Below are 23,188 nucleotides of genomic sequence, written 5' to 3' on the forward strand. Positions count from 1 at the left end.
CGAAGTTCGGCTTTGGGGAGGGATTTCTTAGCTGGGTGAAGCTTCTTTATGCTGGACCAATGGCTCAGGTTGTTGTCAATGGGCGGGTTTCTCGGCCTTTTGCTCTCGGGCGGGGTACTAGGCAGGGGTGCCCGTTGTCCCCTCTGCTCTTTGCTCTCGCCTTGGAACCGCTCGCTGCCTGGCTCCGCTGGGACCCTTCGATCAGAGGGATCCGGTGGGCCCCGGGCTTCGAGGATCGGGTCTCGTTGTACGCGGATGATATTCTCTTGTACCTTACCTCGCCGCGGCAGTCGCTTAATGTTCTCTTTGATGTCCTTACTTCCTTTGGGAGAAATTCGGGTCTGATAATTAACTGGTCCAAATCTTGCGTGTATCCTATCTCTGGTGGCCTTCCTCTCTTGCCGCCTCGGCTTCCGATCCAAACATCTCAATCCGGCTTTAAATACCTGGGGGTGTACGTTTCGTTGGATCCGGCGGTCCGCTATGAGCAGAACCTCCTGTCTCCACTCCGGCGTTTGAGGGTGGATACGGCTCGGTGGTGTAAGCTGCCCTTGTCCCCACTTGGTCGCGCGGCACTGTTTAAAATGATGTCCCTTCCCAGATTCCTTTATGCACTCCAGAACTCCTTCGATGTCATTCCGGTGGCCTACTTTCGGGAGGTGGAGAGTTTGCAGAGGAGACTGGTTTGGGACGGGCGGGCGCGTATCGCCTTGGCAAAGCTTACTCTCCCCTGGTATGACGGGGGCATCGCGCTTGCTGACATTAGACGGTACTATTGGGCCTCCCAGCTGTCTGCCATTAACCATGCCACGTATGCTCCTGGTTTGAACCCGGCATATGAGATGGATAAATTCCTGCTTCCCGGCGGTAACTATAACAGAGCGCTTTACTCTCGGTCTGCTGGTAGGACCCTTACGGGCCCTACTAGGATTGCGGTACGGGTGTGGAAGGCGGCGAATGTAGCGATGGGCTGGAGTGAGCGTTTAACGTGTGCTACTCCCTTATTCGCCTCAGACCGCTTGGGAAGCCTCTGGACAACGAAAGGCTTTGAGCACTGGGACACGATCGGCATTAGCAGAGTGGGGGACCTATGGGTTAAAGGCGCGGTTAAAACCTTCGCGGCGCTCCAGAGTGAGCACGAGCTTAGTGAAAGAGAGTTCTTCCGTTATGCCCAGGTTCGGCATGCCCTGCTCTCGGTCTTTGGGGAGGGGACCAAGGTCCCTGTTTCTTCGCCCCTCGAGGATCGCATACTTGACGGTCACGTTCCCGACAGTACTATCTCTCTGATTTATAAAAAACTGATAAATAATCGGGCTGACCTCTTGGTGCGTCTTCGGGAGGCATGGACGGGAGATGGGGTTGAGTTGGACGACGAGGACTGGCAGTCTGCACTGTCATCCCCTAAGGAGGTTGCCATCCCGGCCCGTCTCCGTCTGGTCCAGCTTAAGATTCTCCATCGGGTTTATGTGACGGGTCCCCGTCTGGTCTCGATGGGGTTTTCTGATGACGGGCTCTGTAAGCGTGGCTGCGGGCTCAGTGCCACCTTTCTCCACATCCTATGGGAGTGCCGCGAGGTGGCGGAATACTGGCGCCAGGTGCATGAGGTTATGAGACGAGTCACTGGGGTCACTCTGTTGCCGGAGGTGCGTCGCTGTGTTCTGAATGTGTGGGAGCCCAATGACTATAATGCGGCCCAGGCTCGGTGGGCGGCCCTGGGGAACATGATCGCAAAGAGAGATATAGCGCAGCTTTGGGGTTCCCAACGGCCTCCCACCGTGTCTGTATGGAAGGAGAACATGGACTGGTGCATGTTCAGGGAGAAGACTGTGTATGTGGCTCGTGGTAAACCGGGGGCATGGGGTAGAATCTGGGGGCACTGGAATGTGTATCGCGGGACTATCTGTGCTCCCCCCCTGGTGGATACGTCTGAGGTTGCCTTGTCCCCCTGATCCTTGAGGGTTCCTTGCTTCTCGCACATCTGAGTATAGATTTGGTTCTCCCGTGGCCCCCCCCGCCCTCTCAGTCCTTCTTCTTATTGACCGCTCTTGGGTGGTCGGGTGTGGAGTCCCCCTGCTGTGGTTCGACGCCCATTTCATGTCGTTTCGCCTTGCTTTTTGTTTTTAGTTGTTATTTATGTTAAAAGTGTGTATCCTGATCTCCCTTATGTGCAGTCTGATCTTCTGTAATATAGCGGAGCCCCTGTGGGCCAGTCATTGTTTTTGCACTGTTTGATCATTTTTGACTACTAGCGGCCGGCCCAGGCGGTTGTAGGCCCGTGCTTGTACCCTTTTCTCTGCACAATAAAATTAAAAAAAAAAAAAAAAATGTGACTGAGCTAGCTTGCACTGAGGGGCATACATTAAGAGGAACGCGAGATAGCTGGTGTCGGGGCTTTAGCGTGCAATACCTGGGCGGCTCCCAGCTTGTGCCTGAGACCTGAAGAGACTGCTCAGTTGATTCGCTATACCCAGTGCCTGGTACAGGGCATCCAGAGGTGGCTGCAGTGCCCGAGACATTCACAGATAGCGCCTGGGGGCTGTACGTTATCTTCTGTGCTCATCACCCTTGACTTGATATCTGCCACTGGGGTGCCTATTAAGGAACCATGGGGAGGACAGACAAGTCTCAGCCACGCCTCAATTTCGAGGCACGCAAGCCCGCCAAGACTCTGCAGAAGGCTGCATCAGACTTGGAGGCTGATGCCCAGGCAGATGGCCCCCCCACGTTGGAATCCACGTTGCTAGCCATACAGCGTAGCCTGCCGTCCATCGAGGGCACGATGACTGCAGTCAACCATCGCCTTGACCACATGTCATCCCAGCTTGAAAAGCACAATGCACTTATGGGGGAGGGGGAACAGAGGGTGTCAGCTACGGAGGATGGCCTGAGTTCAGTAGCAGACAAGACACTAAATATGGAGAAAGTTTTGGCCCTCATCCAGGCCAAAAATGAGGATTTAGAAGCGCGGTCCCGGCGCAACAATATTCGCATTACTGGGCTGCCGGAGTCCACGAATGTGGGGAAAATGGAGACCTATATAGAGAGCCTTGTTTCTGATATTTGTGGCACGGATCAACTTTATAGCATGTTTATTGTGGAGTGCGCCCACCGCTCTCTTGCTGCCAGGCTGGTTTCGGGAGCGCCACCCCACCCAATCATAACTAGAATCTTGAATTATAGGGACCGAGACACCATATTACGTATGGCAAGCGAGAAGGGTACTATAATTCATCAGGGCAACACACTGGTCTTCTTCCCTGACTTTACGGTGGCTGTTCATGGGGCCACACGAGAGTTTGGCACTGTAAAAAAGTTTTTGCAAACTGAGGGGGTTCCATACGCTATGCTGTACCCGGCCCGTCTGCGTATAGGCGTAGACGGATACTGTAAGATATTTTCATCCCCGAAAGCCGCGATGGAGCACGCCAAGCAGTTGAAGCGCAGGAGACGAGAGTCCAGTACTGCACCTGAAGAGGAGGAGTAGAGGTGGGATCCATAAGTGGGCTCGAATTTACACACATGTATAGCTCCTCGGACTGCTCCTATTATGATGTATGCTAAACTGAATTGCACTGGACGTTTCCACGCAGCATGCTGAATCTTTCATGTACATTGTATATTCCTATTACCTGTGTTGTGGCCTTAACAGACCTGAATTCTCTATGTTACTACAATTGTTATAACTCTAGGTTGCTTTTTTTGGGGTGGGTGTCTCCTATAGAGGGCTTATTTTACGAATCCAGTTGGAGTCTTTACCATTAGGTTTCCTTACGGTAGTTTTACCGCTCAGGGGGCTGCTGCACATTGTCTAAAGTGATATCTTGACATGGGCAAATTCCTATAATAGCGCAACTTAGAGCTGCTCGGCCACCTCCTACCTGTAGGAGGCTAGTAGCACTCGGTGGCCTCCGTAAATGGGTGTACCCCAAAATCATACTGCTTTTGTTGGGAATTTGGTGGGAGGAAGGGTAGGGTATTGGGATGGCTTTGGAATGTTGGGGCTGCTGAAGTGGGAGGGGGGTTGGGGGTGTTGGTTCGGGGGAGGCAGAATGATGATGATACTAGGTTGGATAACTCTTGTGTGGGTAGGTGATGGTACTTTGGGTGGAAATTACCCGACATGTTTCATATGTGCTCAACCATGGCTGGACTTAAACTATGAATAATACAATCAAGTTCCTCACCTGGAACGTAGGCGGACTAAACACGCCTAAAAAGATTAGATCGGTGTTTGCATATTTGGATCGCGTGGGAGTGCAAATTGCCATCTTACAAGAGACGCATTTAACAACTGATCCAGCGAGCAAAGTAGGTACACGCTGGGCGAGTGCCAGGGCTGCGTCCCCTTTCTCTACCTACTCTAGGGGTGTGTTAACTCTGGTAAAAAAGGGTGTACCATTTACTGTGATTAGATCAGATACAGATGACTGTGGGAGAGTGGTGATTTTGCATGGACAATTGAGTGGCGAGAGTGTATGGATTGTGAATATGTATGGTCCGAATGTGGATGACCCCTCATTTTATTCTGATGTGTGGCAAAGAATATCGTCATTTCCTCAGGCGGAAATTATATGGGGGGGGGGGGGGGATTTTAATCTTTGCCTGGATGCTACAATGGATAGAGCTAGCAGTAGTGAGATGCGGCCCAAACGTGCTGCGGAAGTGTTACTGGGACTGCTAGACACGGGTCAACTTCCATGACATTTGGCACAGTCATCACCCTGCTGGCCGGGAGAGTACATTTGCTTCTTCAGTGCACGGGTCCTGGTCTCGTATTCACCTTTGGCTAGTCTCGGAGATGGTCTGTACTTGGACAGTTGTGGTGTCGCATGAGGCATGCACTCTGTCTGATCACTCCCCTGTACTCCTCGCACTGCAAATTCCTACCTATAAGAAACCACCCTTTGGGTGGCGGCTCCAACCCTCAGAACTCAAAGACCCTGTATTCAGGCAGACTATAGCCGAGGTGATTAAAAACTTATTTGGGAAAATGAGGGGTCAGTAGACAGCGCGGGAGTGCTGTGGGAGGCGCTTAAAGTCACCATAAGGGGATCTTGTATAGGGGACCAATGCGGAGTCTTGTGCGACATTAGACGTAGGATACAAAAATTAGCATCTGATATATCTCAACTAGAACAGGAATACAAATACGATCCTTCCACTGCTAAATTAGCTGCAATAAGGGAACTGGTCACGATCACAATGAAACGGTAGACCAGGAACTGCTGCACTGCTCCTGGCGCAGAACAGCACAATACTATGGCAAGGGTGGCCGCCCAGGTCGCTCCCTTGCTCAAAAACTAACAGAGCCGCGTAGCCAGAAGAATATAACCAAACTCATTGATGAAAATGGGGTAGCCCGCCACTTGACAACGGAACTCTGTGATACCGTTTTGCAGTTCTATACCAGTCTCTACGCGTCCAGAGGGTCTCCACTGACTGCGGAGATAGATACATATCTGGACGATGTAGCACTCGAATGGTTGTCCAATTCTCATCGGGAATACCTTGTACAACCGTTTGATGAGGAGGACGTTAAAGAGGCCATAATGTCCCAGCCAACCTGTAAAGCTGCGGGGTCGGACGGGCTGCCCAGCGAATTTTATAAAGCATCAGACCTGGCCCCTCGGTTGTTGGAAGTATATGCAGAAGCCTATGAGAAGGGGACACTGCCGCCCTCTCTCCAGGAGGCTCTACTTGTTACACTGCTAAAACCAGATAAGCCCCCAAATCAGTGTGGGTCATATCGGCCACTCTCGATTATTAATATTGATGCAAAGATTTTGGCAAAGATGATTGCCATTAAGTTACAACCCCTAATTCCTCTACTGGTGCTGTCTGGGTTTGTCACGGAGTGCTCTACGACTCATAACTTGCGCACCATCTTCTCTACATTGCATTATTTTGAACCAGACTTTCAGGCGGTGGCTGTGCTGCTGGATGCAGTAAAAGCCTTTGACTCTCTACAATGGCCTTTTATTTTCACAGTGCTGTGTAGGATGGGCTTTCCTCCTTTTTTCCTCCAGTGGCTCAGGGTGCTGTACAGCGGTCCGGTTGCCCGCGTCCGGTGTAATGGGTGGGTGTCATCATTGTTCCGCATCGAGAGAGGCACGCGGCAAGGGTGCCCTCTATCGCCTATGCTCTTTTCTCTAGCCCTGGAGCCCCTTGCCTGCAAATTACATCAATAGCACGCCGCGGCTGCCCTGCGGTTCATGCAGCGACCACTGATTGTCTCCCTTTACGCGGACGATGCTATATGTCCACGATCCTGCTGTGCACCTCTCTGCATTACTCAGGGAGTACGTACGGTTTGAAAGGTTTTCCAGCCTTGGGATCAACTGGTCAAAATCCGTAGTGCTTCCTCTAACTGCGCACACGAAAGAAGTGGAGATGGACTTTCCACTGTCCTGGACATCTGACCATCTGAAATATCTTGGGGTTTGGGTACATAGGGACCCAGATACTGTCGTCAATGAGAATTATGGCGGTACGGTTACATGCATTTCTGAACAGGCTGAGCGTTGGGTGCACTTACCCCTCTCTCTGGCGGATAGGATAGCGGTAGTAAAAATGGTCTTTTTGCCTAAATTTCAATTTTTTTTGTAAATATTCCTATAAAATTGAATGTAGTGATGTTCCGAACTCTGCAATTGGCACTTTTGACGTTTGTGTGGGGCGGTAAGAAACCCAGATGCAGGTGGGATCTTTTAGTTCAGCCCTTCGACCGAGGTGGCTTCGAAGCTCCTGATCTTCGTCTATACTATTTGTGCACGCAGGCGCAATTTGCGCATTATTGGCATTTTCCCCAGCGTTTCCAGCCTCACGCAGCTATTGAATCGGATGCTCTTCTTTCCATGCCGTTGCAGGCAGTGGCCCTCTCGGGGGGGATCGGGTGGTCCACGGACCGAGATTAACCCTACACAGTGCACGGCGTAGGCATGGCGAATGCTGGCGTCACAGGCTCAATTATCCTATTTATATGCTACATTGCTACCACTAGCCTCACACCATGATATTTCTGTGGCACGAGAGGCGCCAGCCCTACGAGAGCTGGCTGCAGCGGGCATCTCTCGGTTGGGAGACCTTTACAAGGGGGGTCAATTTAAAACACTACGGGAGGCGCAAAATGGTGCAGATCGTGGCTTTATGTTTGGCTTTACATACGTCTGAGTCCGTCAAGCTGTCCGCGCGGCATATCCAGAGTACCCTGAGGAGCCCACTACTCTACAGGCGTTGCAAGCGATGCTGTCGGGAGAGGAGCGCAACGGTTTAATCACTAAACTTTACAATGCCTCCTTGCGTGACCGGGAACAGGGTGATCATCCCTCTTGTTCACGCTGGCAGGCAGTGTTGGGTGTATCCATTGCACAGGAGGTTTGGACGGTGTGTTGCCAACTCACTGGTCGCCTCACGGCTAACTGCAATCTTAGAATCATTCACTTTGAATTCCTGCATCAGGTATATTACTCCCCCTTGCAATTATATAAGTATGGTCTGCGAGAGACTGCTAACTGCGTGCGATGTGGAGCAGCAGATGCAGACATTTTCCATGTTGCCTGGATGTGTACGGGTGTATTTGTTTTCTGGACCACTGTGGCGAACATGCTCACTGATACTGTATTGGAGTCGGTGTGCTGCACTCCTGAGATATCCTTGCTGGGTTATGTTAAACGCCTTAAGCCCTATAACAGGCGCATTGTAGCAGTTTCTACCCTCTTCGCGAAAAGAGCAGTTGCGCAGTGCTGGGGTGCTAAGACAATTCCCACTGTAAAAAAATGGCTCCATGACCTGGTCTACTGTAGGGTTCAGCTACAGATATATGAGGAGGAGCTACCAGAGACATCCTGCACCAAAGATTTTTGGGCCCCCCTTACGGCATATTTGCTATCCCACCCTGACCTATTGTGACTTTCTTGTGCTGTGCCCCCCCCCTTCTTCTATAGCTCAACAGTCCTGTGGAGGTGCTTGCTCGCCGCCCTCGCATTTGTCACTCCCAAAGCAATTCCTTGGATTTGGTGTGTTTGCTGTTCCCGGCTCATAGTGGTGGACTATACGTAAGAACTTTTTCACAATTGTCCTTGCTATTACCTTACATACGATGATCTATTGCTGTGCAGATTTTTCCAGAAATGTACTAAAGAACAAGTTACTTACCTTCGGTAACGCTTTTTCTGGTGGATACAGAATCTGCCTGTGGATTCCTCACCTTGTGAATATCCCCTGCGCCAGCAACATTCGGAAACTTTTGTAGCAGTCCACGCCGATGAGGTCGAAGACAACGTCACAGAGACACGGCTCCGCACGCGACTCCGCTGACGTCACCGGCTCCATAAGAAGACCTCGTCGGCGTGATGACGCCAGTTCCGCCCCTTTTTTCCGTGCCTTCGAGGCACACGGACGGACTGACAGAATATATATACACAGTATACACTATGCAGATCAACACACACAGTGTGGAAAATAAATAGCAAAGCACAAGAAATAACATAATGCCTTTGACAGTAATAAACACATTTGAAACACCATCAATAGAATTACAGGCACAGAATTACAGGTATAGAAGGATGGACAACGGGGAGGCGGGTGAGTCAGTGAGGAATCCAGAGGCAGATACTGTATCCACCAGAAAAAGCGTTACCGAAGGTAAGTAACTTGTTCTTCTGATGGATACATCTGCCAGTGGATTCCTCACCTTGTGAATAGATTCCACAGCAGTCCCCACTCCCGGAGGGGGGTGTCCACCCTTCTATACCAGAAAGTCCTGAAGGACGGATCGCGCAAAATGTCCGTCCCTCCTCACCTCAGTGTCCAAGCAATAATGTTTTGCGAAGGTGTGGAGGGAGGCCCAAGTTGCCGCCCTACAAATGTCCTCCACAGGAACACCCCTAGACAAAGCAGACGTGGAAGACTTTGCTCTAGTGGAATGAGCCCTCAAACCCTCCGGAGGTTCCTTACCAGCCAGGGAGTAGCAAATCTTGATGCACAAGACAATCCACCTGGAAAGGGTGCGCTTGTGCACTGCTCGACCTTTCCTGCAGCCAGCAAAGCCGACGAAGAGCTGGTCATCAACTCTGATGTCCTTTGTTCTGTCCAGGTAAAAGCTCACCGCCCTCTTAGGGTCCAAGCGGTGAAGTCTCTCCTCCTCCTTGGAAGGGTGAGGGGGAGGATAAAAGGTAGGGAGGGTAATGGATTGCCCCAGATGGAAAGGAGTTACCACCTTAGGCAAAAACGCAGCCCTGGTCCTGAGTACCATTCGTTCAGCATGCACAGTCAAGAATGGGGGTTTTGAACTAAGAGCTTGAAGCTCACTTACCCTCCTTGCCGAGGTGACTGCAATAAGGAATACCGTCTTAAAGGACAACAGCCTTGTTAGAAGGCGACCTCAGAGGAGACAGGGAGGGTACCTGAGCACCCTGAGACCTACCCTCGGGGTATCGTAGCCGGGCACTGGCGGGAGACTCCTCAGGGGAAGAGTCTCGTATCTAGGATCGTACACACTGCGCCACACGACCAAGAGACACCACACTGTATGTTCTTGGGAACAGATCTTTATCTAATCAGCTTCGTAGGATCTTTATGATCAACAAGGTGGATATGTACAAATAGAGCACGGGCTCAAAGAGTCTCGGTAGGGATAGGGGGTAGCGGGACAGTCTTTGGGGATCCGGATCAATGCAGGGACGTACCCGGCGGGCAGCTCACAATCCTCGAGCTGGGGGATACGCTGTGGTCATTGGGGTCCAGCCGGACTGAGGGAGTCTCTAGGAGCCGCGAGTCACTCAGCAGGGCTCAAGCACAAGGTCGGAGGTCTTACGATCTTCAGGGGAGCCGCGAGTCACTCAGCAGGGCTCAAGCACAAGTTCGGAGGTCTTACGATCTTCAGGGGAGCCGCGAGTCACTCAGCAGGGCTCAAGCACAAGGTCGGAGGTCTTACGATCTTCAGGGGAGCCGCGAGTCACTCAGCAGGGCTCAAGCACAAGGTCGGAGGTCTTACGATCTTCAGGGGAGCCGCGAGTCACTCAGCAGGGCTCAGGTGTTCCAAGGTTACAAGGGAGCCGCAACCACGTCAGCAGGCCTCTCGTCGTTCCAGAGTCGAATCTGCCAGATAGTCCCGGAGCACCCCTTGTTATAGGTCAACTCCTCTTTGATGTCCGGAGTCTGTGTAGGCAGGGGTCTTAGCACCTGGGGGTCGCTTGTTGGAGTTTCCTGCCATGTCGTCCTTTGATCCTTTCAGGGCCGGGTCGGGAGGAGTCCCAGACACACAGCAGGCGTGGAGCCAGCCCTCAGGGAGGCCGGAGGGCCGATCGAAACCCATCTCCCAAGGGGAGGTCAGAGGTGCGATGGAAACTGCTCCTCCCTCTCTCACTCCATGGGAGCGCGATGTCCTCCAGCCGGGGCGGTGCCTCTAGGCCTGGGTCGCGCTGGAGCCGGGCGGCCATCGTAGGTGCATGAAGTGGGCACGCGGGCCCTGTGGTGCTGGGAAGATGGAGGGCACAGACGGGGAAGTCCAGGTCGGGTGTGTGTGGGTTCTGGCGGGAAGGACCGGTTAGGCCGTGTGCTCGGGGGCTGAATGAGGTGCACGGGTCAGGGTGTGTGGCTAGGGGTCAGGGATGGCCATGCCACAAGGCCGGTTCTAACAAGCCTCAAGGGACATTTGTGTAAGAGCTCGAAGGGAGAACCCATAAGATAAGTTAATACAAGGTTTAAGTCCCATTGAGGCATAATAAAGGGAGTTGGAGGAAACTTGTTTGTAAGGCCCTTTATAAAACGAAGAACAATAGGTGACTTGAATAATGACGGCTGATCCGGCAAACAAAGGAAAGCCGACAAAGCCGATAAGTATCCTTTCACAGTGGCCACAGCAAAGCCTTGCTGGGCAAGTGAAAGGGCAAACTGCAGAATGTTAGACAAACGAGCCTTCAAGGGATCAATGGACCTCTCTCCGCACCAAAGCACAAATTTAGACCACCTATATGAGTATATAGATTTGGTGGAGTGTCGCCTGGCCGATAAAATAACATCCACCACATCCGGCGGGAGAGAGAAAGAATTCAGGTTGCCCCGTTCAATCTCCAGGCATGAAGGTGTAAGCTCTGGAGGTGGGGGTGTAGAACCTGCCCCTCCGACTGCGAGAGGAGGTCTGCCCTCAGAGGGAGACGGAGTGGAGGGCATGAGGAGAGGTGGAGAAGATCCGTATACCACACCCTTCTTGGCCAATCCGGGGCGACCAAAATGACTTGGGCCCGGTCTTGGCGAATCTTCCTCAGAACCCGAGGAATCAAGGGTATGGGAGGAAACGCGTAAAGGAGTTGTGAGCCCCAACTCAACTGAAACGTATCCCCCAACGCTCCCTGCATCGGATACTGGAGACTGCAGAATGACGGGCAGTGAGCTTTCTCGTGAGTGGCGAACAGGTCCACCAAAGGAGTCCCCCACGTCCGAAAGACGTGACGAACCACCTCCGGATGGAGCCTCCACTCGTGGTCGGCGGAGAACTGCCGACTGAGACTGTCCGCACGTACGTTCAGAACCCCGGCCAGATGATTTGCCATTGGACAAATCTGATGGTCCTGAGCCCAGGACCATAGACACAGGGCCTCTCTGCAGAGACAAAGAGACCCCACCCCTCCCTGTTTGTTTATATACCACATAGCGGTCGTGTTGTCCGTCAGGACTTGAACAGACTGACCACGAAGGGAAGGGAGGAAGGCCTTGAGCGCCAAACGTATCGCCCGTAACTCCAGAAGGTTGATGTGAAGCAACCTTTCCTCTGGAGACCAAAGACCCTTGATCTCCAGATCCCCCAGATAAGCACCCCACCCTAAGGTGGATGCATCCGTTATCACCGTGGCCACCGATGGAGGTAGATGGAAGGGCTTTCCTTGGGACAGATTGCCCTCCACGCTCCACCAAGATAGATCCGCTGCAGCTTCTCTGGAGATCCTCACAGACTCCCTGAGATCTCCCTTGTGCTGATACCACTGCTTGCGGAGACACCACTGGAGCGCCCTCATGTGCCAGCGTGCATAGTTGACCAACAGGATGCAGGAGGCGAACAGACCGAGCAGGCGACGGACCTTCAGAACTGGAACGACCGCTCCGTTGTAAAACAAAGGAATCATTTCCTGTATGTCGAGAATCCTTTGAGGAGGAGGGAATGCCCGACACACAGTAGTGTCCAGTACCGCACCTATGAACAGGTTGCGCTGAGAGGGCACCAGGTGAGATTTGGGCACATTTATCGAAAAACCCAATTTGTACAACAGCTGAGTTGTATCCTGCAGATGACGTAGCACCTTCTCCGGCGACTCCGCCTTGATCAGCCAGTCGTCTAAATAAGGGAAAACCGAGACCCCCGACCTTCTGAGATGGGCTGCCACCACTGCCATCACCTTCGTGAAGACTCGAAGCGCCGAAGTAAGACCAAACGGGAGGACCGCAAACTGATAATGTTGCGACCCTACCGTAAACCGGAGATACTTCCTGTGCGACTTCAGGATGGGGATGTGAAAATACGCATCCTGCAAGTCGAGCGACACCATCCAGTCCTCCTGATTCAGCGCTTGAAGAACCTGCGCAAGGGTGAGCATCTTGAACTTCTCCTGTTTCAGGGAAAAAAGTTCAGGATTCTGAGGTCCAGTATCGGACGCAATCTGCCGTCCTTTTTCGGAATCATAAAATACCGGGAGTAGCATCCCTGACCCCTCTCCTGCTCTGGAACCACCTCTATCGCACCTTTCTGTAGTAACTTCAGGACTTCCTCCTGCAGGAGAAGACGGTGGCCCTCCGAGCAAACCCCTTGACAAGGAGGGTAGTTTGGAGGGAATTCCCGAAAGGGAAGGGCGTACCCATTTTCTACAAGATCTAGAACCCAGAGATCCGTAGTTAAAGATTCCCAATCTTGTAGAAAATGGGTAAGCCGGCCCCCCACAGGACCAACATGATCTGGAATCACGAATCTAGGGCTGCTTTGCGGTGGTGGGAGGGGCTGAGGAGGAGGAAGAGGTGGAGGAGAGCTGACGGCCACGTGTGCGACCCCTGATTCTTCCCCTGAAACCTCTAGACGAGGAACCTTGCTGCTGCTGCTGCTGGGTCTGTCTATAGGATCGAAAGGATGTCCTACCGAACCCTCTATATCTTTTAAAAGACCCCCTCGACTGAGTCTGCAGGCCCAGGGACTTAGCCTTCGCCTTGCTTTCTTTGAACCGCTCCAGAGCAGCATCTGCCTTCTTGCCAAACAGGCCAGATCCATCAAATGGCAGGTCCAAAAGAGTTGACTGCACATCCTGTGAAAACTCTGACGACCTTAACCATGCACTCCTTCTGGTGGCGACAGAAGATCCCATGACCCTCGCCACCGAATCCGCCGTGTCCAGCCCACTCTGGATCACCTGACGTGCTGCCGCCTGGGCATCTGACAAGATTTCATTGAATCCAGCCCTATCCACTTCAGACAGTTTAGGCGCCAGCTTCTTAGCAGAATCCATAAGCGCATGCACATATCGTCCGAAGAGGCAAGTTGCATTTGTAGACTTAAGAGCCATGCTGGCCGATGAAAAGACCTTCTTGGCCGATTGATCCTGCTTTTTAGCCTCCCTGTCACCAGGCACCTGAGGAAAAGCCCCCTTAGACTTCCGCGAACAAGCCGCCTGAATCACCAGGCTCTCAGGCGAAGGATGAGAAGATAAAAAGTCAGGGTCCCCTGGAGCCGCTCTATATCTCCTGGCAACAGTCTTTGAAACCGCAGGAGCTGAAAAAGGCTTACGCCAGACCTCCAGCACAGGCTCAATTATAGCCTCATTGAAAGGAAGCAAAGGCTCCGACACTGCCGTAGGAGAATGTAACACCTCAGTCAGTATATTTGATTTAAACTCCGTGGATGGCAACTGGAGATCAAGCAGTTCCGCAGCCTTTCTAATTACCGCATGATACGGTGCTGCATCCTTTGAGGGCTCATCAGATGGAGGAGTGATCTCCCACTCAGGAGACAAATCCAGACCACTTGCGTCCTTTAGCTCCTCATAAACATCATCAGACTCAATCAACTCTCCCTCTTCAGGCTCAGCTTCTTCCAACAAATATCTCCTTTCTTCCACCATTCTTTGCGCCTTCCTTCTGGAACGAATCCGCACCAGCGGCGTCGGCGGCGCCGTGTTCGAATCCGACGGCGCCGGCAGCGGCGTCGAGCGTGGATCCACAGGAGCAACCGGCGTCAAACGAGGTCGAGCCGGCGCCTGTGAAGAGGGAAGCGGAGTCGACGTCCTCGGCGCAGGTAGATTCCACGACGGCGCCGCTTGAAAGAATGGCATGAATGGGGCCTGAGGATAGACCTGCGGCACTCCCAAGTTAAAAGCCATCGGACCAATCGGACCCGCAGGTGCACCAGTGGTATACATGGCCCTCGAAAACACCCCATACATCGCATTCAAATAATGCGAGGGGTCCTGACCTGGTCTAGGGAAAGCAGGGTACTGGTCAGGCGTCACCGGACTCGGGCCTGCCCGCGCCTACGGTGGAATCAACGGCGTCGCAGGCTCACCCGGGACTGGAAGATCCTCAACCGGGGCCAGAGACGGAGACGAATCCGGAGCCGGAGACGAAGCCGGAGTCGGGGATACCACCGGAACCGGAGATGAAGCCGGGACCAGCGAAGCCACAGGAGACGAAGGAGCTGGAGGTGAGGCCGGGACTGGAGAAGGTGACATGGACTCCTTCCGACGTCGAGCCGGCGACTTCGTCTTCGGAGCCGAACTCTTATCGGAGTGATGCCGTGACGAATGTCTCCTCTTCTTCTTATGCTTCTTACCTCTCGAAGCATGCCCCGAAGTCGATTTGGACGCCGACCTCGACCTCGATTTTGACTTTCTCCTTCCTCTCTTTACCTTCTTCATCTTGGCGATGAAAAGCTTTGCCTCCCTTTCTTTAAGAGCCTTAGAGCTCATCTTGCGGCAACAAGAACAGTCATCCACATCATGGTCGGAAGAGAGACAACAAACACAGTCTTCATGTGGATCAGTAATGGACATATGTTTGCCACATTCTCGACAGGGCTTGAAGCCCGACTTCCTAGCCGACATATTTCTTGAAAGAGAAACAGAGAAACCAGAGAAAAACACAAAGTAACAGTGAAGCTACCAACAGCGATTCCCGAAATCCGTTACCGTCGACGGCGCGGAAAAAAGGGAACTGACGTCATCACGCCGACGAGGTCTTCTTATGGAGCCGGTGACGTCAGCGGAGTCGCGTGCGGAGCCGTGTCTCTGTGACATCGTCTTCGACCTCATCGGCGTGGACTGCTACAAAAGTTTCCGAATGTTGCTGGCGCAGGGGATATTCACAAGGTGAGGAATCCACTGGCAGATGTATCCATCAGAAATTATGATATTGCTCTGCCTGGGAGAGAGGGGAGCCGGGGTTGTAGGGTTTGTATGATCATATCACTCGGTATCAATTTGTATTACTGACTGTTTTTATTTCTTTGAAATTGATACATAAAATATAAAATAAATAAAAAAAGGATTCCAGGCATGGGACCTCATTGGGATCTCCCAACTTGGGGATGTGTGGACCGGCGAACACATACGCACCTTCCAAGATCTGCAAACCAGATACTACCTACATCCATCAAAATTCTACAAAAACGTACAGCTACGCCATGCGATCCACTCACATATATCGGACGGCACAACGCTACCAGAATATAGTCCTCCAAAGGCGCACTCTATGATGGGGAACCTGGGAACGGGGGAAATATCACGTATTTATCGTTCCCTAACCAACAACACCCAACTACACTAAATCGGCTCAGAAGCCAATGGGAGAGCAGGGTGGGACCACTTGAGGAGGAAGATTGGAGGGATGCACTGTGGTGCCCAAGACGATAACTGTGTCAGCTAGGCTCCGCCTGCTCTAACTGTACTATTTGCATACAGCCTATTTAACCCCGAAACACCTCCACAGTGCTAGCTTGAACCCGACTGTGAGAAGGTGGCCTGATATATGCTGTCCACTAGTTCTAGTGGGCACCTTGTATCAGTCCAAACAACCCCTTATGGTGAATTGGTTAAAGACAACCTTTATTGAAAGCTATCCTAGTGGTAGCTATGGAGAGCAGCCTTTAGGCTAAGTCTTGAAGGAATGTAAAGCAGCTTGTTTTACCAGTCTATAATCTCTTGAATAATCTAATGAAAGGACAACCACACCAGGTATATACTCAAAATATATGTATTTAGAATAAAACACACCCCTCTAGTCTCTTTATGAGACTGGAGTTCGAAGTACTTAATTTACAAGTTAGCAATCAACAATAATAGCACAAATACACGTTTGGGCCCTAGGGGCGTACCTAACAATATACCAAAAAAGTGGTATAAGAACCACGACTGAACTAGACACAAGGCCTAGAGCCTGTAGAATCGCTGGGACCCCAAGGAACCACCCAAAGTAGTGACACACGGGACCCACGGGGACTGTGTGCAGTGTGTAAACACAACCGCGGGTTCCCGTTAGCTTCTATTGGCAATGTCGCGGTTGGAAATTTAAAGATTAGGGACACTTAGAATCGAGTCAGGACCAAACCCTTTTGGATTTAAGAAGTTCTAGGGCTAGCACCCACGGGAGCACCGGAGTACTCGAGTTACCTCACCCAGGGAAGCCGGGTGCATAGGTGTCTTTTGGTGTCGGGTCGCGTCGTCGATTACAATGGAAGCTGGTGAAGAACTGCTGCTGCCGTGAAGAGGAGAAGTGTCCGAAGAGATCCAAGCCTAGATCTAGGATGGAAGGAACCTGAAAGCAGAGGGGACAGAGTCTGGGTCACTAGCAAGTGACCGAGGCAGGATGGACCAATGCCCACAGATGTCGGGTGCTTCAGGTGAGTTGATGGGTGTCTTGACTCTTCAGCCACGAGGTCCAGGAGGCGTCGACGAAGTCCACGAGCTGGATTCGAGCTGTCCCATGAAGTCTGTCGAGTGCTGCGTTGTCAGCTACCAGATTGGACCCAACAAGCCTTGGCAATGGCAAGTCACTGGAAATCAGAGAAAGGACTGCGGTGCAGACCAGCAAGGTCTGAGGGACTCACCCAGCGAGGGTAAGTCGGGGCACGTCTGGAGCAACCAGGAAAGCCCAATTAGAAGAGGAGTTGACTTCATGGGGACCTACTAGCCAACGGGCTTGAAACTGGCCCACGGGTCATTCGTGGAGTGGAGGCCAGCGATCTTCGGTGCAGGAGGTGCTCAAGGCTGGGGCTACTCGGAGCCCAAAGCACAACTTCGAGGAAATCCCAGAAGATAGTGTTGCTGCAAAAGTTCACGGTGTCCAGGGGTCACGGTTCCACGTCACCCACGATAGCCACGGGCCTCAGCTTTGCTGTGGATTCAGGGTAGCCTGGAAATCCACCTCTGGTGATTCAAAGACTTCGGCATCCGGCGGGAGCTTCAGCGATGCAGACCGGTCAGTTGCTTCTTTAGTGCCTGCCAAGCAGGGGAGTCACTCCTTGACCCCAAGGGAGATTTCTTCCGTCTTCTAGTCGAAATAGAAAGTCAAAGGTCCAGGATATATGTTGCAGAGTTTCGTCCAGGGTAATCTAAAGTCGCAAGGACTGGGTTCCCATACTTATACTAAGTTTGGGGGTTGGACATACTCTAGGGACCCACCTATTGGAGGGTTTGGAAAGAGGGGTGGTTACACCCATTTCCTTTGTCCAGTTTCGCGCCAGAGCAGGGGCAGGTAGCCCCTACAACCGGTTTGAACTGGACTATGCACAGGGACACCAAGTGTGCCCCCAGTGCAGGACTTCAAAGCACCAGAGTGCTCCCACCCAGCCCCAATACACATCTGCCTGTCTGGGGAGGTGGTTACACCTGCCTGGGACAGGAAACCTATTGTCCAGGCCTCCCCTGCCGGAGTTTCGGTCAGCAGCAGAAGGCCAGACCCGTGTCTGTGGCAGAGGCATCCATTTTGTGATGCCAGGGCTTTAGAAAGTCCTACCGGGTTAGACCAGTGTGAACATGCCTCTCCCTCTAGAAGGGTAGAATGCTACCCCCGCTGCCAGAACTGGCGGGGGGGGTAGTATTCCAAAGCGTTTGACACCAAAGACGACATGTCTCCGTGCAGCCATCCCAAAGTTAGCATTTACCGCAAAGTTATAATGCACTTAAGAGTATATGGTCAGGCTGCACCACAAAGAGCATCAGAGGAGGTAATCCGAACGCTGTAGAGGGGCTCGGCTCATGCAGGGGCACCCTCTCACATAAAAACCAAGCACTCTGCCTTCAGGATTGTTAAGGCCTGACATACGAGTGACTTATAGGTTTTATATGTGTGTGCAATGGTAGTGATATAGGTAGCCTATACCACTGTAAGGGGTGCAAGCACCGCCTTACCCAGGCTGCAGTTGCAGACCTGTGGTGCCATTTTGGAGTGCTTCCCAGGGGTGGCATAATACATGCTTCAGCCCCTGGTAGGCCTCTGAGGTACCTATGCCCTAGGTACATAGTCTACCATATACTAGGGGCTTATAAGGTACTCCAGAATCCAATTAGATATGTACCTAATGTACATGCAAACCATTTTAGAGAGGAAGCAGCTAGGCTGTGGTCCTGATTAGCAGGGCCACAGCCAGACTAAGGTCGAAAAACAGTGAAACACCAGTAAAAAGTGTGGGTACCCATGTGAAGCAGATCCTACTCTCCTACACAGACTGCATCCCGCATACGCTGCGGCCAAGACCAGGCAGACTTCTTCCACATGGTGTGGACCTGTCGCCTCTTGGTGCAGTATTGGGGATGTATAGAACAGGAGCTCACAGAGGTCTTGGGATGGGAGGTCCCACATAACCCATTAAACACGCTCCTGGGGTTCACAGACGGTCTGGATGGGTCCAGGAATGACAAGATGTTCTTGAATATGCCCATGATCGTAACCAAAAGAGACATAGCAGCCAACTGGAAGCTTCCCAACCTACCTAGCGTCGCGAAGTGGCACAAGGGAGTGGACTGGTGCACAGCACAAGAGAAGCCCCTATATGAAGCTTGGGGCTGTCCGACTAAACACCGTAAGGTTTGGGGCACATGGTTGGATCAGAGAGAATAAATAGGTTTTACTTGATTGACTGTATGTATTCCTTGGGACCTCTTGGGGTCATGAACTACCATGGTTTAACATCCAAACAAGTGTGGGACTTCTCATCATTACTGAGATGGACTGTATCGCTGGTCTTTTTATTTGTGTTCAAAATCAATAAAAGTGTTTATAGAAAAAAAACAATGCAGGCTTGAATCCCAACCGCTACACATCAGTGTGAGAAGCTGGCTTGGTATATGGTGCCAGGGATGTGGATTTCCTACAGCCCGACGCCCAGCACATATTATTTGAGGTCAAGGGTAACAGGTTTTCATGTGTTTTTTGTCCTTGGCACAAGTAGGCCCAAACCCCTGCAGCACAAACCCTTTGGCTGCCAGTTTGCAGGACAACATTATGGATCAGGGAAGGGCACTGTCTGTAGATAAGGTAAAATTTGTGTCCATATGTGAATGCTGTTCAAACTTTTATTTATGGTTCATTAATTGAAAGCCTTAATTATTAGGGTGAGCGCTCCAAGTAAATGTTGTTAGCTGTGACTGCACTACTGACAGTGGTTCCAGTATAAAAATGTGTACGCACGTTTTCAAAGTTTAGCAATATGAGGCTGTGTATAATGCTCCCAGAATGCCCTCTGATTTTATGCAAATATTTGCAGAAGCTTGAAAGCAAGATTGATGATTCTTTGCTTTCAAAATAAAATGTTCATAAAAAAATGAAAGCAGAAAAAAAACATTTAGCTAAACTACTGTAAAATTTCAGGTACCATTTCTTTGCAGTTGCAGCGTCATTTAGTAACGTGTTGATGCACGCTAGTATTTCCCAAAAATATTCATAGTGGGAAATCAGTGTAACCAGTTTCACTAAGTTTATTGGAAACAAAAATAAACAAGCACTGGCAAAGCCAGTAGGTCTAAAATTGGTGGTCAGCTTTTAGTTTTGTTAATGTGTGACTTGTTTTGTCATGGGTTTTGTAAAACCCTATTGGTGTGGGAGCTGCTGGGCCCTCACCATTGTAACAAACATTGGCAAAAACAAAACTTGTTTTTGGTCATAAAAAGCACACACTGCACAGTAGTTGCTGGCACTGAACAAAACCACTCTGTGTGCCGATATGCTCCCTGTGAAAGAGCAGAATGCTGTCACTCACAGTTAAGACAGCCGATACAGAGAGAGACAGAATTTTAATAAACACAAAGGTCATGGTCAACGCCAGACCAAATTAGGGGCCCAATTATTAAATAAAAGATTCTCAAAAGTGCATGGTATTGTCCTTGCAATAAGTGCAGCTATAAGCTTTCGTGAATTCCCAAGAATTTACAGAAGTAGGACTAGAAATAGTACTCCTAGAAAATATTTATGAACTGCATTTTAGCATGAGCAAATAGGCATGTGTAGATTTGCTCATGCGAAAATCTGAGTTTTGTAAGTTCACTTTTGCTCCTACCATTGTTTTCCCCAACTCTGGAAGAAGGTGTACGTCTGCTATTGTCAGGAGTAAATTTCAAACATTTCTCAGTATGGGAAAAGATTAGAGAAGAGTTGTTGAAAAACCCTTAAAAGAGCATTCTAACCCTGGAAATATTGATTACCACTACCTTCAGCCCCAGTATGTAGATCTGCAGAAACATGGCAACATAAGGGGATTTCAAGTATTCAAACACTACTTGTTATGAGCCCTGGCATAATCAGCGAGGCTATATAATGAGATTGCTGACATAATTTGTCGCCGCACTACATGGCACCAAAGGGAGAAGTGGATTTTAAACAGGACAAGTAGATTTATGAAGCAACCTGCCCCATGGACAAGTTGATATTTTAATAAATTCCACACCCCTAGGTGCACACTTATGGTGATTTTAGTAGTCTTAGACAACCTTAGAAAGCTCTCTAAGTGGTAACTGTGGAGAACAGCCTTCAGGCTTAGTCCAGAAGGAGTGTAAAGCAGATTGTTTCACCAGAGCATAATCTTCTTGTTATAGATTAAGTGATAAAGAACCACACAGTATATTTATAAAAATAAGTATTTATAATAAGATTCTCACTAACGCATTCAGATATCTCCTATCTGGAGATGTGCACAATGCGCACAATACTTTGCAATAGAAACAGGTAAGTAGCATGAATACACAGTGGTTGCCGGGGGAGACCAAACCATATACTAAAGTAGTGGTATGCGAACCACGACTCAAGCCAAGATTACACCCAGAAGACGTAGAAGTGCCGGGGACCCAAGGAACTACCCGAGGTAAGTAACCAGGAACCCCACGGAGGTCGTGTGCAGAGTGGGAACATGACCACGGGCTCAATACAAGTCCATAGGTAAGCCGCAGTTGCAATTTTAAAGAAGGACCCTTCCAAGTGGTCCCTGAAGAAACCTCGTGGAGGGCAGAAGGTTGGAGAAACACCCCACCCGCGGATACCCTAGGAACCAGGATACCTACACCAGGGAAGCCTGGTGCATAGTGTGAAGTGACATCGTAAACCGCCGTAAAACTCAATGGAGGACATTAGGAAGATGCCGCTGCTGGAGACGGTGAAAGTATCAGGTGGAACCCAAAGGCAGATTCAAGATGAGAAGTACCAGCAAGTGAGGGGACAGAGTATAGGCCACTCAGGAGTGACCAGGAGGCATGGAAGACGAATGCCCACTGATGTTGGGTTTCGTAGGAGAGCTGACAGTGACCTTAGAGCTGCTGCTGTGCGGACAAGGCAACACTGTGGAAGACAAGGAGCCATGCACGAGATGTTCCACGTCGGATGACGAGAGTTGATGGGTCGGTGTCCATGGGGAACACCAACAAGTCTTTGCAACTGCAACCAATGTAGTGAAGAAGGTATGGTGTCGGGATCAGTAAGGTCCAGGTGACTCACCACAAACAGGGGAGTCAGGGCAGACCCAGAGTAATCAGGGGAACCCACTAAATTTAAAGAAGACCCTCAAGAGGACCCTCAGGCCAGAGGAACTGGAGTCACAAGAGGACCTCGAGCAGCTCACCAAAGATACAGGCCAACGATGCAAGTGTTGCGTTGAGGACAAAGATCTTGGTCACTGGAGATGCTTGAGGTTGGGGCTACTTGGAGGCCGAAGATAATGGTGCAAGGAAGCCAACAAGCCCTTGCAACACCAACGCGGTGCACAGGGTTTACGTTTCTGCAGCTCAGACGAGGGACACTGGGCTCAAACTTGGCGAGATGACAGGGCAGGCCTTGAGGGACATGAAGAACCACTACCTGTGTTACTGAGCCTTTCGGAGTCCATGGGAGCTCGGGATAAGCAGACCGGTCAGCTTCGTTGCCGTGCCTGCAGATGCAGGGAAGTGACTCCTTCACTTCAAGAGAGATTCCTTCAGGCGTCTTGGATGTCCACAGGCCTCGGAATGTTCCTGTATGGAGCACATGCAGGGAATTGGCAGCAGACAAGCAGGGTGACATGACCAGGAGCAGTAGGAGTTAGAAGATAAGGTTCTAACCACTGTCGTATATTATACAGTACAGTAAGAAACACAAAGAAAGCATGTAAAACACAGTGCAGTAATAATATTAAAAACACCACATCACACATCTCCCTTTTATAAAGGAAGAAAACCAAACAACAACAAAAAGAAAATTAATTAATGACAAAATCATTAAGTTTTCTAGGTAAAAGTTTGATTCTAGAACTTTTCCGAACCATTTGTGTGCTAACATTCTGTACATTTTCAGCCTTATCAGAATTTGTTTATTTTGAATTCGGCTAAACAAGACATGTTCCACCACTGACCATTACTTAGTTTGACAGAATGACCTTCGATCTCCTCAATACAAGCCGGATCCCTGAATTTTGAGTACCCTTTTTGTAATAACAACGGTTCTTTGACACACACCCATTCACTGTTAGCTTCCTCCAACATATTGCAGCCACCACCCAACGTCTGATTTTCCAAAAAGGATTCAATGTTGTACTCGCCTTTCTACCTCTCATCAATTCAAATGGCACAGATCCAGAGATTGAATGAGGCGTAGTTCTAGCCCCCCAAACCACATCTCTAACCGCAGTCTCACAATCAACCTTAGATTTGACAGCACTCTGAACACATTCAACTAGTACTCTGTTGAATCTTTCCACTTT

General features: G+C 50.5%; 1 long non-coding RNA gene across 1 annotated transcript in view; it reads left to right on the forward strand.

Annotated features, from left to right (window-relative positions):
- Window positions 1–23,188, forward strand: part of LOC146838962 (uncharacterized) — a 218,502-nt gene that overhangs the window by 73,978 nt on the left and 121,336 nt on the right. The gene's annotated exons all lie outside the window — the stretch shown is intronic.

Source organism: Triturus cristatus, chromosome 4_2, assembly GCF_964204655.1.
Source record: "Triturus cristatus chromosome 4_2, aTriCri1.1, whole genome shotgun sequence".
In the NCBI taxonomy this organism is placed as follows: domain Eukaryota; kingdom Metazoa; phylum Chordata; class Amphibia; order Caudata; family Salamandridae; genus Triturus; species Triturus cristatus.